Source organism: Budorcas taxicolor, chromosome 10, assembly GCF_023091745.1.
Source record: "Budorcas taxicolor isolate Tak-1 chromosome 10, Takin1.1, whole genome shotgun sequence".
In the NCBI taxonomy this organism is placed as follows: domain Eukaryota; kingdom Metazoa; phylum Chordata; class Mammalia; order Artiodactyla; family Bovidae; genus Budorcas; species Budorcas taxicolor.
This window is the reverse complement of record NC_068919.1, coordinates 100048376-100061261: the sequence shown is the minus strand read 5'-3', so window position 1 is coordinate 100061261 and position 12886 is coordinate 100048376. Positions and strand designations below refer to the sequence as shown.

At 48.6% G+C, this 12886-nt stretch overlaps 1 long non-coding RNA gene across 1 annotated transcript; it reads left to right on the top strand.

Annotated features, from left to right (window-relative positions):
- The first annotated feature begins 8973 nt into the window (after positions 1-8973).
- LOC128054564 (uncharacterized) lies at positions 8974-12620 on the top strand. Its single transcript, XR_008200008.1, has 4 exons — positions 8974-9089; positions 10343-10493; positions 11887-12008; positions 12409-12620. It is a non-coding gene; the product is annotated as an uncharacterized LOC128054564 (long non-coding RNA).
- The last annotated feature ends 266 nt before the right edge of the window (positions 12621-12886 follow it).

Here is a 12886-nt window from a genome sequence, read left to right as displayed (position 1 = left end):
GTGATGCTTGGCTGGATGGTTTTCACAAAGTCACACGTCTAAATTCATTCACTGTAACCGTAGGCTGCTGTGTCTTCACAGATGGATTGTCTAGTTAGAGAATTTTCTTTTAGAAATTTGCAGTCCAAAACTGGAGCCCCTCTCCTGAGCTTTCTCACAGGAAAGAAATCTTGTCTTCGCCCTCTCTGCCATCCACAGCTGCCTCTTTCTCTGTCCCATGGTCCAATATAATTTGATGATGATCCACCATTTGGGGTTTTCTTCCTCACTAATCATCTCCAATAGCCAGAACAGGCTCCTGCTGTTTGTGTGTGGATTTACATTTCGTTAAATGTTATACAGGATTATTACATAAGCTTCACTATCTCTATCAATAACAAAATACCTCACTATTTTTCCACTTAAAAATTTTGCTATTACAATATCTATTTTTGCTATTATCTTTTATAAATGACTCTCAGGTAAAAACACAGGGAAGATTCTAACATTACATTTAAATTTGAAATGTGTTACCATCATAAGGAAATAAGTGAGTTTTAAGCCATGACTTATCACCATGAGAAAAGCATAATTAATTTTAGTGTACGTCTAATTTGCAAGCATGCATGCTTACTCACTCAGTTGTGTCCGACTCTTTGCAACCCCAACGATTGAGGCCCATCTGGCTCCTCTGTCGTCCATGAGATTTTTTTCAGGCAAGAATACTGGAGTGGGTTGCCATTCGCTTCTCCAGGCGATCTTCCTGACCCAGGGATTGAACCTGTGTCTCCTGCATTATAGGCGGATTCTTCACCTGCTGAGCCTTCACGGAAGCCCTAGGTGTATTTAGTGTCCCAGAATTTTAAAGGAATCATAACCAGACCACTACACACCCTATATGTGTTTCCGCTTGCAGCAGCCCTCAGCATATTAATGATCTAAAGAGAAACAGCACCATTCCCCTGGGATGTGCGCCCCATTCGCGTTTGTTCTAAATCGCTTTGCACAGCAGAGGACGAGTCCTGCCCGACACTCGCAGCGCTTGTTTCGCTAGTGGCTGTGGTGATGGATCTGCACTGTTCCCTCCACCTGGTCCACCCTTGGGACCAAGGCCACGAGTATGCGACACAGCCAGCTGAGGTCAGGGACAGAGAACAGGGCGAAGCAACCAACAGGCAGTGAGATGGGCCCCGACTCGGGCCTCACTAGCTCTGCTTTGCATGCACGCCCAGCCGCTTCCGTCGTGTCCGACTCTGTGCGATCCCACGGGCTGTGGCCCACCACCTGTGGCTCCTCTGCCCATGGGATTCTCCAGGCAGGAACACTGGAGCGGGCTGCTATTTCCTCCTCCAGGGGACCTGTGCTTTAATGGACTGGGATCTCAAGTCACAGGCAGCCAATAGTTCTACAGACTCAGGGACCAAGTATTCAAACTCCAAAATGCCCAGTGGGAGAAGATCATCGTTTTTTGCCTTAGTTCTTTACACTAAATTCAAACTGTTTTCTTTTTTTAATTGCTCTGACCTACTGAGCAAAGTATTCTTTAAGCCATATTAATTTTGGAAATTTCCTGAGTCACCATTCTCCCCATTAATCCAAAAATCAAGTGCCAAAAGTTACTTCAATCAACATCTGAACAGTAAGCAACAACATCTTATTTCTACCATATGTGCTAGAATTGGGGACACACTAGAGAGCAGGTTTAAGACGTTCAGGCGACAATAGGCATTCAGCAGTTTACAGATGATTTAACAACTAGGTCAGGGGAGGCCACAGTGGTAAGCTGGCATGGTTGGTTTTGGGGTGACTCAGTTTGCCTGAAGGGCAGAGCCAGTGGTCAGCACAAATTGGTACTTTCATTGAGGTCTTGATATGCAGAAAACTGGACCATAATGATAAATCAGAGAAACTGATGCTGATGGTGGATTATACCAAAGAATGGGCCTCACCAATGCAACAGAACTAAGATACACTCTGGTGACTGTGCGGTTTGGTTTTGACTCATAACAAATAACTCTGTCCTGCCTCTGGGGCTGTGCTGTCCACTAGCCATGAGTGACGTGTGGCTATCAAAATCAAAATGAATTACACTTTAAGTTTAGTTCCTTTGATTCACTAGCTACCATCAAGTACTCAGTAGGTCCACGTGGCTAGCGGGGGTTACCTAGCGGTTATCTAGTTAAACAGTGGAACATTTCCATCATCACAGAAGTCTTATTGGGCTGCACCAAGCTAGACTGAGAACCCCACTCTAGAACTTTAGAAAAGAAAAAAGGAAGGAACATCCATGTTTACTGGGATCAATAATCCTGCTGCTGCTGCTGCTGAGTCGCTTCAGTCGTGTCCGACTCTGTGCGACCCCACAGACGGCAGCCCACCAGGCTCCCCCGTCCCTGGGATTCTCCAGGCAAGAGTACTGGAGTGGGTTGCCATTTCCTTCTCCAGTGCATGGAAGTGAAAAGTGAAGTGAAGTCACTCAGTCGTGTCTGACTCTTAGCGACCCCATGGACTGTAGCCCACCAGGCTCCTCCATCCATGGGGTTTTCCAGGCAAGAGAACTGGAGTGGGGTGCCACTGCCTTCTCCGCAAGAATCCTGAGGGACTCCCAATTTTTAGTCTCGCATATGTTATTCTTTGTTCATCCCTGACGACTTTGTTCCCTTCTGATCCATCCAGCACACAGTCGCCAACGTAGTTTCATCCTGTCTCTTCTCTGCTCAGAACTTTTCAGAGGCTCCCCAGTGCCTGCAGGAGATAAAATGTAAAGTCCTTGTGTCTAGCATTCAAAGCCATTCAACACACTGTTAATCTACTTTTTCAGCATTACTTTTGTTATGCTGCAAACATGGATTTTCTGCTTCAGACAGATTGGTTTACTTTCTGACCCCTGAATACACACTGCGTCCTCCCAACTCTCTGCCTTTTCCATGCCACTCCCAGTGTCCAGATACCTGTCCAGATCCGTGTGCGTGCGTGTGTGTGCGTGTGCACATGTGCGTGTTTGTACGTGTGCATGTGTGTGTGTGTGTGCACGTGCACATGCTCAGTCGTGTCTGACTCTTAGCAACCCCATGGACTGCAGCCCAGCAGCCTCCTCAGTCCATGGGATTTTCCAGGCAAGAATACTGGAGTAGGTTGCCATTTCCTTCTCCACAGGATCTTCCCAACCCAGGGATCATAGCCCTGTCTCCTGAGCCTCCTTCAATGGCAGGCAGATTCTTTACCACTGAGCCACCTGGGAAGGTGAAAGCCGCTCAGTCATGTCCAACTCTTTATGACCCCATGGACTGTCCATGGAATTCTCGAGGCCAGAATACTGGAGTGGGTAGCCTATTCCCTTCTCCAGGGGATCGTCCCAACCCAGGGATCGAACCCAGGTCTCCCGCACTGCAGGTGGACTCTACCAGCTGAGCCACCTGGGAGGCCCCCTGGGAAGCCCCGCCCATTTCACTGCCACCTGACTAAATCCTCCCAGCCCTTCACGTCCTGTTTAAAGCACATATCTTTCACATCTTCCCAGTGATCATAGCTCTGAGTAGTACTTCCCTGGTGATCCAGTGGTTAAGACTTCACCTTCCAGGGCAGGGGGTGCAGGTTCAGTCCCTGGTGGTGGCTTAGACCGTAAAGAATCTGCCTGCAGTGTGGGAGACCTGGGTTCTATCCCTGGGTCAGGAAGATCCCCTGGAGAAAGGAATGGCAACCCACTCCAGTCTTCTGGCCCAGAGAATCCCATGGACAGAGGAGCCTGCCGGGCTACAGTCCACAGCGTCACAGAGTCGGACACGACTGAGCAACTAACACTATAATTCAAAATAATTGTTCCTGTCTCCTGAATTCCTATACCTTTTGCCCATTTCTACTTGATATTATCTTTTCATATACTCCATCTCCTCATACTAGCAGAAGCTACCATCTTATACTCTGAACTCAGCTCAGTCTCTGGTAATAAATATCAATAGATTATCTAATTGATTAGTGCTAAGCTCAGTTCACTACTGGGCTAGAGAGGATATGAGACATGAATTTTCCAAAACAGAGAGAAAAGGAAAAGGAAGTCCTCTGTTTTAACCTCGCCACCAGAGCTACTGCCGGAAGCAAGACTCCCTAGAGTACTGTGGGTCATACTTCCTCAGGAATAGGCTGGACTTTTCCTGCCTTGATTCTGACCCATACCCTTCTACAGCCCTGAACAAGCACATACCTGGGCTGAGCCTTCCTTTCTTTGGCAGTTCTTTCCCCACTTTCATGAGACTGGATCCTTTCCCAGCTTCCTGTGCGGAGAAAATTCGGCCAAAGGCAGGTTGTTGAACAGAAAAACTGGGCCTATCTCTATTCAAGTCCAGCGAAGATGCTTTTGAGTTTTATTCATTCTAAGTAGAGACTCTGAGTCATTGGCTAATGAACCAACTCTAGGCACCACCGCAGGATGACTGGATCGTTTTGGCCACTGGGAAGATCTGCCTTCAGGAGAGTTTTCAAGCTATACCGGGAGTACTGGTGGGCACCTTTCTTCTCACATTCTCCCCTATAAACCAAAGCGAGGGACAGAAGTGTTGTCTCATCTCAGTGAAAAGTTTTGTTATTTTTATTGTTCTGACAAAGAAAACAGTTATTTCCCAAGAAAAGGATAACATTGTGCAATACTGTCTGCCAGGTTAAATGTCTATTTCCTTAGCCAGTTAACCACACAGACTCAGCCACGGGCTTGTGTGAGGGTTACATAGGAGAAAAGAATGTCAAATTAGTTTGTAAACAATAAAGACCTAAACAAATACACACTGTGTCTGTTCATAATATTTTATAGCATCGATCAGCTAAATACGGCAAAGGTCAGATAGAAGTCAATTCAGAACCAGTCAGGGAATCAAGCAGTTTCAGGGAATCCAACAGTCCAGCAGTAGGAGGATCCAAGGCTTCCCATTTTTCAGCGCCCCCAATGGGCTGGTACCCAGGGCAACAAGCCCTCGCAGCCTCATTTTCTCCACCACAGCCCTGGAATGCTGCTGAGTCATCACCCTCTTCAAGAGCAGCCAAAGAAACTGGTGACTCAGAGAGCTGATTTACAGTTTCACGTTTCGCTGCCTAGCCCTCCTCTGACACACAGAGTTTCCTTGTCGCACCTGCCTCACACAGAGCTGACCCTCTCACACAGAGCTGACCCTCTCACACAGAGCTGACCCCAGGTGCTAAGTCACTCAGCCGCGCCCCGCTCTCTGTGAGCCCACGGACTGTGAATTCTCCACCCGTGGAGCTCTCCTCCACCTGTGGGATTCTCCAGGCAAGAAGACTGGGGTGGGCAGCCATTCCCTTCTCCAGCGGATCTTCTTGACCCACGGGTCAAACCCAGGTCTCCCGCATTGCGGGCAGATTCTTCACTGTCTGAGTCACCAGAAAATGACCTTAAAACTGAGCAGCAGCAAAGTGTAGAAGCCATGCTTTCAATGGTCTACTGACATAGTGATTCTGACAGAGGCATTTCTGACCTTCAAGTCCAAAGATAGGTCAAAAACTGATCAAAGCCAGTCAGGACTTTGTACCTGTGGGAACTTTGTATTTTGAGGTACTTTGAGGTTTCAACCTGTTTTGTGTGGTGATACCACAGGCCCTCACAAAGCCATTTTCTACTTTCTAAATCTCTGTTGCTTGTAACATTTGCAAGGTGGTCAGCTAGGTTAGAGGGTTAGGCATTGCTAAAGTCATGGAACAAGTTTCTGTTTCTGTGAAAAAGAACCATACTCTGAACAAGTTCAGTTATACCTGTTTTAATCAACTAAACAAAAGAACCAAGTTTTTAGGAACCAGCTTATAAGTTGCATAGTGAAAAATGAAGATATAACCATGATTATTCTTTACTAGCACTCTGAATATCCTGAAAAACACTTCAGGTTATGAAAGAATAATTCTATAACTACCTTTGCTTTCATTTGTTTATTACTCATCTCAAAAAAAAGAGCTTTGCACAACACTGCAAATCAACTATACTTCAATTTAAAAATGATTAGCTTCTCTGAGCTCTTTTAGGAATAAAAAAGGGGACCTCTGCTAGCCTGAAGAAGCTGTAAGTAAATATGATAAAGCTTAACAAGAGGAAAGTGTCAGCAATATAAATGAAGGTCAAAGATTTTAAACAAGCTGTATAGATAAGGCCTAGCACAGAGAACGATTCAGGACAGCCAATCCCTAAATGGAATCACAAAGTCCAAAGAAAAGTCATCTTGAGATTTTCCATCACTTGGAGGCCTTGCAGATGATAACATTTCTCTGCTTCCCTTAAAATGATTAATCCTTGATTAAAATGTTTTCAAAGGTCAAAGAAAAGCTCAGTCTAGTCGGATCCTAACAGCTGCTCTGTCCTGAACTTGTACTTCTTGGAACTTAGTTTTCTTATCTGAAAATTGGAAAAGGGGACCCAGATGGACTTTGGTTCCTCCCAGATTTAGAATTTTATGATTCTAAATATTTTGCTTGTGAAACTTGTGAGGAACTTGTGCAGAATTCCCTTGTAACTAGGAGACCCCTGGAGATGCGGCTACAAATAGAGCTAAGGTCACAGGGGACTTGACTCAAGAGTTACATCTTCTTATAAATGGTAAAAATTAACACTATTGTAGAGTTCTTACTCTGTTGAATTATAGTTAAAATACTTAGAACAGACTAGGCCATGTCTGCTCCTCCAACTGATCAATCCTGGACATTTCCAAAAATTGCCAAAAACAGTCAAAAGCTGGGCAGATGACATTATCTCTTTACAAAGAAGAGAAAAGCAACAATAAAAGGGGAAAGTAAGCAATTTTGAATGAGTCAGATTTTTAAAAAAATCATTTTCTTCTACATCTGTATTCTTCAAAGGACATAATAGACTATACAAAGGAAAGCTTGGAAATAAACTCTGTTATTTCAAAAGATAATGTCCCATAATGATGATATTTTCTTAATTTAAAAGCAAGTGGAGACAATTCAAATAGAAAAAAAATGGTGTTGAAAGAAGAAACTATACTTTCTACACAATAGATTCTCAGTAAGTATTGGCTGATTGACTTTCTTGGAACGCAAAAGAACCTTTCATATCCAGGTTTTCTTTCTACCTCTGACTTAATCATTTGCTCATCTATGCCTTCAATAAACCTTTATTGAGCTTATGGAAATGAACTTCACCAAACGCTGAGAATATGCAAACAAATGTGATAGGTCCTGTCCTTGAGGAGCTCACAATTTAGCTAGCGAGTTTTCTGACCACCAAAAAGTAGTGGGTTTAATATGTACTAGGACTTAAGTACGGAGAAGGCAGTGGCACCCCACTTCAGTACTCTTGCCTGGAGAATCCCATGGACAGGGGAGCCTGGTGGGCCGCAGTCCATGGGGTCGCTGAGAGTCGGACAGGACTGAGCGACTTCACTTTCCCTTTTCACTTTCATGCATTGGAGAAGGAAATGGCAACCCACTCCAGTGTTCTTGCCTGGAGAATCCCAGGGACGGGGGAGCCTGGTGGGCTGCCGTCTATGGGGTCTCACAGAGTCAGACGCGACTGAAGCGACTTAGCAGCAGCAGCAGGACTTAAGTAAGCTCAGAGGAATTTTTTGTGGCACACTGATTCACACGAAGATAAGCCTGGGATACACTTTACGGTAAACCTAACTTCTTGGTAAACGGGGACTCTCCCTCCAGTGTCGAAATAAATGTAAAAGGGACTTTCTGAGTCATCTCACAGTACAGCAAAAGCTCCATAAGATGGGGTGTTGCTATAGCACTAGCTTGGGAGACAAGACAACCTGGATTCTAGTCTGTGCTCTGCTCCTCAAGCGCGCGGCGACTGCAGGAAGGTGGACTGACCTCTCTGGATCTCAGACTGCTCACTGCACAGAGCGGGATGAGAGGTCCCTGGACAGACTCTGCACTAGGCAGACTGGTACTAGATGGTTGGATGGCATCACCGACTGGATGGACGTGAGTCTGAGCAAGCTCCGATGATGGACAGGGAGGCCTGGCCTGCTGCAGTCCATGGGGTCGCAAAGAGTTGGCCACGACTGAGCGACTGACATTACTGATGGCCCATCTGACAGGCTATCTCGCCAAGCCTCGTCTAGGAGAGGCTTTCCTCGGGACTCAAGGCACTGCCCCGTGGTCTACCCCGGAGCTAACCGTCGGTTCCGTCCCCAGGCCCCCAGGCCGGCCCCTGGGGCGTCCTCCTCCGGCCCGGCCCGCTCGGGAAACCCGCGCCCGCGGGACGAGGTAAAAAATAAAAAACCACGTGAGGGAAACGAAAACGGGTCTCTCTGAAACAAAGGTGCCCGCGAGTGCGCTCGCGGGCGGCTGGGCCTCCGCCTGTAAACAGGGAGGGTCGCCTTCGGAGGCCGAGCGGGTCAGGCTTTCGAGGTAAGGGGATGTTTCTCCTCATCGCTCCGGCGGCACCTGACAGAACGTGTCGGACGAGCCGTCAGGAGCGCGACCTCACCGAGCCAGGAGGCAGGGCGAGGACGGCTCGAGACTGGCCCTCGGAGGGCCAAGAGCAAGGCAGAGCACCAGCCCGCTCCTCAGAACTACTCGCCTCCCGCCGCTCCGGGAGCGAGAGGAGCGCCGAGCCTCGCGCCGACGCCGTTTAAGCGCGCGCGCGCGCGGGGGGCGGGGCGGGGCGGGGCGGGGCGGGGCGGGGGCACTATATCTCCCGGCGGAGGAGCACACGGACCGCGACTCACAGCGGCCAAAACGCGCTGCCCTGGAGCCGGTTGCTTAGCTGGCGCTGCCGAGGCTGCTTTCCTCGCTCAATCAGAGAAGGGCGCTCTGATTGGCCAGCGCGACCCTGCAGTGGTTGGCCGGAAAGAGTCGAGCCGTCTGATTGGCCGCGCCGCACCTGCAATGCGTCAAGCCGCGGTGGGCGTGGAGGGCTTCCGCGTGAACGGCTGTGGGCCGAGGGGCCGCCGGCCGCCCCGGGAGGGAGCGGCTCCGCTTGTGGCCGCCATGTTTAGTAGGGGCGGCGCGGGCGCCCCCGGCTCGTCGGGGTTTCTCACGGCGCCCTCGGGCCGGTAGAGAAAGGCTCTGCGACAGAAGTTGGGGGTGGGGAGGAGGTTCTCTTCCCTTTCTCCGTTGCGGTGGGCCGCCTCGTGTGTGCTCAGGTCTCAGGAGGCGGCGGGGGCAGAACTGGAGGGCGGGCGGGTCCCCCGGGTGAGGCGGGCCTGCTAGGAGGCCGAGGCCGCTGCCCTCAGGCCGCTGGGTGTGCGCTGCGTCCGCGGGCGCCGGGAGGGCGCTTTGACTCCATTTCTAGGCGCGACAGGGAGACTCGCCCCCTGGGCATCTTGCTCGCGCTGGAAGGCAGTTCTGGAAACCTCTCCCGAATACGTCATGGTTCTTGCTCACGCCGAGCGCGGTCCCCGCCTGCAGGGAATGCGTTTTATTTATTTTTTATTTTTTAGAGCTGTAAATCCTAACAGCCGTCTTGGAAACTATTTACCAGCTCCAGAGACCGTGGCCTGCGGCAGCGAAACGGAGCTTGCCTGACAGACACGCTGCGAGACGTTGACTGAAAATTATTTTGATCGTACCAGTTTGGTTGTCTTTTTAGGCAACTCTTACGTTTGTGTGTGCATCCGGCTTTCGTTCGTCTCTGATATCCACCCCTGCAAAAAAGAAAAAGCCCGCTTTTTAAAAAAATTTTTTTACTGTAGCAAAAGTGGTCGTGGTTCAGGACCCCCTTCGGTGGATATGGGTGAAGAGAAAGAGCTATGTTCCCTGGGTGAAACCGGAAAAGATCACGGTCGTCTGCTTTAGTGGGAGTGATGTCTTGGTTGGGCTTTATTTGAGCCGCGTAGGTACAAACTCAATGCTGCGTGGCTATCCAAAGGTGAATTCTGGAGTTGCCTCATGGTGTGGGCGTTGCCATGGCTGCAGGGAGAGGGCGTTGGTGAATTGCAGGGCCTATAAACCTGGCAAGGCCGGGCTGCTCCCTCGTGTGAAGTCCTAGTAGTAATTGACTACCCAGGTTAGTGTATCCAGGCTTTCACCTTTCCCATCCCTTTCCAAGATACTGGACTGATCATTACAGGCACACGTGGGTCTGTATTGATTCCAGTATTGACCAAGGCAGGCGCAGTCTCTGCCTTACAAGATTTTCTAATTAGAGGCTGCAGGTGGGAGGATGGGTTTGATACCATTTGCCATACAATTTGATTTATAAGTTATTGTTTCTCTTACCTAATCATACTGATTTTGAACCCTTCAGTTCAGTCGCTCAGTCGTGGCCGACTCTTTGCGACCCCATGAATCGCAGCACGCCAGGCCTCCTTGTCCATCACCGTCTCCCGGAGTGCACTCAAACTGATGTCCATCGAGTGGAACACTTAATCATTGGCTTTTACGCGTTTTCCCATAGGCCTCACTTTACCTTCTGCCGAAAGCCGACACTGCATTTTACTGTGTATTGGTATAATCCTAGAGTTCATGGACACTGCAGAAGAAAGACGACTGCAGTTCTGCACAATTTCCATGTAGCAAGAACCCCTCGTGCCGCTGTGGAACACACAGTGAGTCGGTGTTCTTCAGCAGCTGCAGTGCCGGGAGTCAGCCACTTTGCTTGCACTGTGAGATAGAGCAAAGGAGATCTTCCAGAACCTTGGTTTCTTATGTAGTGTGAAGAGAACCAAGTCTGTCTCACAGTCCTTGTGAGCATTGCATAAGCCAGAAATGTGCCAGGACTTGGTAAACTGTAGAACTATTGACGATAATATTCATTTGCTAAAGCAGTGAGTGCCCATAATTGTCTGACCTTGTGATAGGAATATTTTCCTTCAATATTTTCTGCTTTGTGGGAAGAACAGATGGACAAATGCAGATCTAAAATAAGCCTTAAACGGCCTGGTGTTTTTCTTAATTGAAGCATAGTATTAATATAGCCTTGTTGGCATGCAGTGCCAGATTTGAGGGCCCTTAGGGTGACTAGCTAGCTCATCAGTTTGCCTTGGTCTTTCCTGGTTTTAGCATCAAAGGCACATGTCCTAGAAAGCCCCATGTCCTAGAAAGCCCCTCTGTCCCAGGCAAACCAGGACACCTGGTCACCCTTGGATTGTTTTCATTGCCACAGAATGGGAGGATGAACAGAATAGGAAATGAAGAGTCCAACTGTGTACAGGCGGTTAGATTCCCCTGCAGCTGGAGCTGCTGGGCTCAAGCACAGGGATGTCCTTGTGCTGAGATGAGTGTGGGGTGGGGCCTGAAACGTTGCATGTCCCAGTCAGACATGGTTTTACCCATTTTTAGTGCTCTTCCTTCTCTGTCCCCACACAGAATTGACCTTTCATATTTTTGAAGTTTCTTATTCAATGTTAATCTTTATCTCTGATAATGAAAGTCGCTCAGTTGTGTCTGACTCTTTTCGACCCCATGGACTATATATACAGTGCATGGAATTCTCCAGGCAAGAATCCTGGAGTGGATAGCCTTTCCCTTCTCCAGGGGATCTTCCCAACCCAGGAATTGAACTGGGTCTCCTGCATTGCAGGCGGATTCTTTATCAATTGAGCTATGAGGGAAGCCCAGTCTCTGGTAAAGGCTTTCCCAAATGGTTCATCACTTGAGTGCAGAGGCTCTTGTTCATGCTGTGGACACCTTTGCCAATCTTACGCAGCCTAATGCTTCTGTGCTTCACTTAGAGGCACGTGAAGACAGATGTTCTGCTTTCCACCCAGGTTCATGGACCTGGGGGCTTCCCTGGTGGCTCAGATGGTAAAGCGTCTGCCTGCAATGTGGGAGACCCGGGTTCAATCCCTGGGTTGGGAAGATCCCCTGCAGAAGGAAATGGCAACCCACTCCAGTACTCTTGCCTGGAAAATTCCATGGACTGAGGAGCCTGGTAGACTACAGTCCATGGGGTCACAAAGAGTCGGACACGACTGAGCGACTTCACTTTCACTTTCACAGACCTGAATTGTCAGAGAAGGAAATGGCAACCCACTCCAGTGTTCTTGCCTGGAGAATCCCAGGGACGGGGGAGCTACAGAGTTGGACACGACTGCAGCGACTCAGCAGCAGCAGCGGGCCAGGTTCAGAAGCCTGCTCCCTCTCCCTCACCCCGCTGCAGTTCTCTTTCCCGTCTGTCCTCTTTTATTCTGTTTCACCTTTACGTTCTTGCCATTGTGTGTCACCAATGTAGTTCGAGACCGTTTTCTAACTATTGCAAAAGTTGCTCTTTCACCCCTGGTTCCGTCTTTCGCCCAGTTGATGGGGTAGTGTTTCTAAAGCATGCATACGGCTATCTGGTTTTTGTCCTCAACCACCCATGGCTTCCTTTGGCCTCCAGGATTAAGGCCAGTTTCCTTAGCAATTCCTTCAGGGTCTTACAATCTGACCTTTCAGTCCTAATAACCTGCTGCTCTTTGCATCTCCTAAATTTCGGCCATACGAACTGTTCTTCAGTGTTTCCCCCCTCCATCTTTTATTCAGGTTGCTTTCTGGGCCTCAATTTCTGGTTTCCATCATCTCTGCCTAACAGAGTTCTGATACCCTTAAAGATTTACTTCAGATGTGAAGTTGGCTGATATAATTCCTCCCTCCGCTGGACCCCTCAGTGCTTTATTTTTCCCTCTCTGTTCTCACTGTCTGCTGTGAGTATTTGATCACTCATTCCATAAGTGCTTTACAAGCTCTTTTGTGAGTGTGGCCCTGCAGTGTGGCCTCTCAAGGCCCTGAAGATATAAAATAAAATGGATTTCAACCTTGGTTTTTAAAGGACTTACATTTTAGGTTGGGAGGTAATGTGACCCTAAGTAACACTTCTTTTCAAGGTGAAGGAAAACAAGTATCGCATCCAGAGGGAGCGCTCACTCTGCTAGAGCTTTGTGGAGAAGGAGGCATCCGAGCTCGCCTGGTGGGTCAGCAACTGCTATGGATGTACACTGGGAAGGCATTCCATACAGAGTGA